Genomic DNA, 6,454 nt, shown 5'->3' with positions numbered 1-6,454 from the left:
TTTAAGAATGAAAATATGCCCTTTCATGACAAAAATTGTATTAAGTCTTATAGAAAAAAACCCCCACAGGATTCCAGAAGTAATAGTAAAGAAGAAAAATGATTATGAAGAAGTTGTCCCAGATATAAAGAAATAATAATTAAAACTACATTTTATGCATTTCTAGAAGTATACATAATTAGGGCAGACTCCCAGAAATAGATACAATTATAAATTGAGTGTGTGATATAGTACTTACTACAGAATGATAGAGAGGTGAATGCCCATTCAATAACCAGAGCCCTAGCAACATTTAGAAACATACCAAACTCACATGGATTTATCTATATTACTATAAAATGAACAATGTCTCAGCATTGTATAAAAATACTATAAGATTAAGAGTAAGGTCAAATTTAGTTTTTTTGATGTACTTTGGGAAAAATAATGCTTTCCATTGTGTGGGGAAAGTCGTTTCTAGTAAATGTGTGAGGTGTGGTGAGGACATTGTTCCTGGCAGGGGGAGTGAGGAAGGCAGAGTTTCCATGGGTTTGTGGTAACTGCAACACTGCAGCAAGCACGTTGTGCTGTAAGATGAGGTTAGTTCCTGATTCATGTAGCCAGCACAGAGGGCTTTATCAGAATGAGGAAGTCACAAACATCAGGAACAGATTAGTGGGTTCCACTAACTCCTTTCTCCTTTGAGAACTTCTAATAAGATGGAACATTAGGGATGCTGCTGTTAGCACTGAGCTCATAAAGAGATAGAGATTGGATAGGGATCGAGATCAGGACAGAGAGAGAGAGAGAGAGAGAGAGAGAGAGAGAGAGAGAGAGAGACTGCAGTTTTGAGAGGCTCAAGTCTTATTCCTCTCTATGCCTCAACCTTTTCATAGTCAGAGTTTAAATCACCATCAGGGGATAAAACAAGAAATTGATTCATTTAAACTTAAGGAGGAGTTTGGTTCTTGAAGCAAACATAGTCTCTTCAAGGTCATGCCTTCATTTATCAGGCCCACGATGACTCAGAGCTCCGGTGTCTCTAACGGTGTCTCAGAAGCTTGGTTTCAGCCCTTGGAGCACTCACTCCAGAGTAAACAGATTGAAGAAAAACACACAAAGTATGGCAGGAAAGGATTAATGACTTTCTTAAAGGCATTCAGACTGGTAGAAAAACGATTACATTCTCAATAGATAATTGGGAAAAACTTATGTACAGAAAATTTTCTCATTAAGAACTCCAGTAAGTAAACAACTGAGAAATATTAACCTCATCAGTAAGCAATGGAAGTAAAATATAAATTAAAAAAACACAGCTTATACCTACTGAGTAAACATTAAAAATACAGATGTAACAGGGTTCTAATGAGATCTTGGAGAATAGGTCACCTACAAATTTATAACCTTTTGTTTTGGTGTTTGGAAAATAGTCTGAATATATGCCAGGAATGAAAACAAAACCATTCGTGGATGTTTGTCTCAGGAATCTTACTTCTAGAATTTATTCCAAGGAAATAATTTGAAAGAAGGAAAAAAGTTATACACTAAGGTATTTATTTTACCTGTATACATAATGAAAAAGAGATGGAAAAACCAGGATGCCACTAGGAATTTGAACAGGAATGGGGTGTCCAAACAATGGTACAGTAAACTGATGGAGTACTGGGATCACCATAAGAAATTATCTGTAGATGAGAAAACATTGGACATACTGTTAAAAAGATGTATAATCTTTCCTATTGACCATTGGACTATATGTGCATTCATATGGTTAAATTCTGCTAAGGAGCATAATAAAGTGGGAAAGTGAATTCTGAAATTGTTAAATCCAGTATCATTGACATCTTCTTATTGTAGCTGGAAGTGGCATGGGACAGAAGATAAAGAAAAGTCTCCTTCTTGAGGGATGCATATGCTGGCACTGTTATTTACCCAGCTGTTTAATTGGGGAAAATGATAATTTTGGTGTCCCAGCTTACTCATCTGTGGTATGGGCATAAAATAGAGCCTGGCATGTAGATAACAGGATTGCATGAATTAATATTTGCAAAGTGCCTAGAATATTGAAATATTCTGACAATATTATCTGTTAGTGTACCATTGCTCTAATAAAATGTATAAAGACCTTAAATAAACAAATCCCATTTCTCATGAAATATGATTCTATATTACTATAACCCAATGTCTGGTGAATGAATATGTTGACCTTTAATGTTGTTCATTTTTAGTATACATTGGCATATAATAAGCAATCAGTATGTGTTCTAACTAAATTTTCCAGACATTTGCTATTAGTGATTTAAATAAATAAATTTAAATGTTTAAATTTTCGGCAGTGAAGAATGACCATTTCTAACAACAACCTTTGAAATCTCCAAAAAGAACAAGGGACCCCACAACAACAATTCCATCTGGATTGGGGTAATCCAAGTCAACAAACATCACCCAAAGATCAGCTTTGAATTACCAACTGCTCAGGACAATTTCAAGGTGTCCAGCTGAGATGGTCTAAACTCACAGGCTACTCTAGCCAGGACTTGAGACAAGCCCTGCACTTTCCCATTAGAAAGAGACTGGACAACAAATGATGCAACCAGCTCTCTCAGAACTTGACAATTATCATATTTTTTAAAATGCCATAGGTATTATTCTTTCTTGACTTGCACATACCTTCATCTCCATTGTCTCCCCTCCTGTCTGCAAGTTATTTAAGCCTCTCGATTTTTCATGCTGTGGCTCAGTTGTTCCATTGAGACTGAGTCAGTTTCTCTTTCTTGGCTCAACCAGGAAGCCTTGCTGGTGGGTTTGTCGTATTTGATGCAGGATAATTTCATTCCTGCATTGACTGGCCTATCTTCATCTAAGTGACAGAAACCTCAGTAACTCAGACTAAAAACAGACTTTAATTTAAGGGTGCTGCAGGCCATGGCAAGGCCTTAGAAGACAGACAATAAGACAGTAGGTATCAGCGAGTTCAAAATAGGTCAAGTTTAAGTGTTGAGCACGAAGAACATCAACACACTAGTTCTCCATCAATGGCATGAATATGTGGTCTCCTAATTTATTGGTTTGTTCCTTATACCACTGATTGTATATTTTTGTTGGAGACATCTCACTGGCTGATTTCATCCTATGAGGACACATGGATTGGTACTTAGCTAAAGGTGTGATCTACTCTGACTCTCTTAAGTCTGCGTATATGCCAGGAGCGGGGTTGATGGTCATGAGATAATCCCTCATAGCTGTTTCCTAACTGCAGATGTGGTTGTCTGGGGCAGGGAAGCATGGATGAACAACCTCATGTGTGTGATTTAAGCACTCAAGCCTAAGGTGGATGGAATACTGAGTGCAGTCTAGCCTGACCTAAATACTGAGTTCCAGTCTAATCAGGGTTACAGGGAGAGACCCTGTCCAAACAACAATAACATCAACAATAACAGCAACAGAAAGGCCAAGGAAAAACAGCATGACAAACATCCCTAGCCATGTTTAATGTGAAATGTTTCCCTTCCTCTCTAGATTCTTTTTTTTTTTTTTTTTTTTTTTTTGGTTTTTCGAGACAGGGTTTCTCTGTGGTTTTGGAGCCTGTCCTGGAACTAGCTCTTGTAGACCAGGCTGGTCTCGAACTCACAGAGATCCGCCTGCCTCTGCCTCCCGAGTGCTGGGATTAAAGGCGTGCGCCACCACCGCCCGGCCCTCTCTAGATTCTTAACGGTATGTTTGGTATGTTTTTCAATGATAGACATACATCTTATTCATCTATACATTTTATGCAAATGGAATCATGGCTAGCATGCAGAAAGTGCTCTAGACACATGTACTGAACGAAACTTTCAGATTCCTGGCAGCTCTCTCATTACAGAAAGTGCGAAATTGTAGTTAATTTCCTGATGAATGCCTGAACACCACTCTTTTAAACTTGAGGAGAGAGGGAAGGCGGGCTCACGTGGCGGAGCCTCTCCTGGTCGTGATTACATTGGCACCTGGCTCTTGTTCTCACCGTTCCACGTGTCTGAAGTGGCTCGGGAACCCGATATGGGTAAAAATGCATTTCAGTTGAGTTTATTTGAAATAATGGAGAAAGCCTTGGAATAAACAAATTGTTTTTGACTTTGAGCTTTAACCTTTATTACATGTATGAACTTAACCAAGTCACTGAGTTCACTGAGTCTCAATATGCTCATCTATAAAATGAGATAAATAATTTAACTCAGTATTAGGATTAAGAATTCAATGAGGTAGCAAAAGAAGTTTGTAGTATGGGAGAGGAAGTGGTGATTTAATTCTCTTCCCTTGCTGTCTTTTTGCATGCTTTGGGAGATATTTTTGAATAAACCCCTAATAGTCCTGATTTCTGTGTGTGAAAGACTATTTTGTTATGAATATTTCACAAGAGAGGAACCATTGAGAAATGCTAATAGGATTAACATTGTATGAACCCTCCTATGGTCTGAACATATAAAAAGAACTGAAAAACTCTATAAAAAATCATAGCAAACACCAGGGAGGGAGAATAGCCTTTGAAGAGAACAAACGGAAATCGAAATAAAGAAAACTAGGTCTAATTGTGGGATGATCTTAATGTTAAGGAGGAAGGGCATGTGTGCTGGGCCATGCATTTACAACCGTTAGAGGCAGAAAACAAATACAACAACCAGGACGAGATAAGATTGAATGATGAGACCCACTGGAGAAGACGGAACAGGAAGCGCATCTATGAAAATATACAGCCATGATGGATGACAGCAGCCGAGGCATGCGGCAGAAATACCGAAAGGGAGCAAGGCGGGCTGTGAAGGGCAGGAGGAGCACAGATGTGGGGGTGTGCGTTCGCTGTAAACTGGAATGTATAAAATTGTGTTGAAAGTTGCCACAGAGTGCATGCGTAGAGAAAATAGGTTGCAATAATCTATTCATAATAGAAATACCTGTGGGATTAAATGGATCGTTGCAGCACCCTTCCCCCACCCTAAAACTACTTATATCAATGTTCTCATCCCTGGTATCTCAAAATGTTACTGCAGTTGGTGTTAGGGCATTAAAGAAATGATTATGACTAAATGACGTCTTGGAGTGGTCCTAGTTCTATATATTCGGTGTCTCTAAGACATTAGAAGTTCAGACATCCACAGAGGGAAATCATGTAGAGGAAAAGAGAAGGTAGCTGTCTAGCTATCAGCCAAGGAAGACCTCTGACAAAACTCTACTTATCCAACACCCAAGCTTTGCATTTTTAGCTTCCAGAAACGTAAGAAAAGATATTCCCTTTGTTTACGCTACCAAGTTTGTGGTACCTTGTTACGGCAGCCCTAGAATATGAATGCAGATAGCAAAGGACAAAGTGAATAGGCAGTCACCATAGAAACCATAGGAAGCCAAGGAGACTTCCTTTTGGGAAAGGTAAATTGAGAAAAAAAATGTTGTATTGTCTTCTATGAACACCTCTAGCTAGTAGTTTGCAGGCGTTTGATCCTAGGACTAAGAATGGAAAAGTGTACACAATGAGATGGATAGCTTCAGCTACTAAATACCTACATGACCATGTGGTTCTAGAAATATGCTGGAAACTGTTACAGTAATAAGCTCAATAAAATTATAGCACACAAACCTATCATCTGAAGTGTTCCATATATATATAAAATATAATAAAATTAATATCTTCATAAATAGTATAAATAACATTAGATGGTTGTAGTTACATCACTGTTAAGATATCAAAACTACTTAGGGGGATTTTAAATAACAAGTGACATTTTAGAAAACTGTGAAAATGATAGTAATAGTTTATTTCAGAATGTTCTTGGCATGCAAGCAACTGTAACATCTTTTTATTAATTTGAATTAAACATAATAATAGATATTGCATTTTTATGAATTATAACTTAAGATTTGGATGTTAGATGTTATTACTGCTCATGGCAGCACCCGTGTGATAGGATAGAGTTCTGAAGAAAATGAGATCAAGTGCTCTTCTGCAGATGCATCCGCTGGGCCAGGCTCCCCACAGTCTGTCCATCTCTGCCTTGTACCCAGTTGTGGTTTTCTGTAATTGTCTCCATATGCTGTAGAGAAAAAAGTTTCTCGGATGAGGGGGTGATAGCTGCACTTATCTGTTGGTATGAGGATAAGATTTAGAATGTAGTTAAGGAATTAAAGATGGGAAAACTTGAGGCCATACATTTTTGTTCTTTTAAGTCAGTCTGTAGTTCCGGGCAACTCTAGGAAGCTAACACAGGAGCTCGGAAGAGTCTGGCATCACTTAAAACATATTTTTAAAGAATTAAAAAAAATTTTTTTAAAGGATTACTTGCATGCAAGCAAACTGTACATTCCCAACTCTAGGTGCATTTTGAATATTGTAAACTGTGGACGGAGCTCAGGCTACAGCAGTAGCTGACACAGTCTGTGTGCTCTGGCTACTGTTGTATAAACAACATACAACATGTACTTATGAGCACTGGAGCACCGAAGCCAC

The sequence above is a fragment of the Chionomys nivalis genome, chromosome 12 (assembly GCF_950005125.1).
Source record: "Chionomys nivalis chromosome 12, mChiNiv1.1, whole genome shotgun sequence".
In the NCBI taxonomy this organism is placed as follows: Eukaryota; Metazoa; Chordata; class Mammalia; order Rodentia; family Cricetidae; genus Chionomys; species Chionomys nivalis.
Note: the sequence above shows the minus strand (reverse complement) of the source record.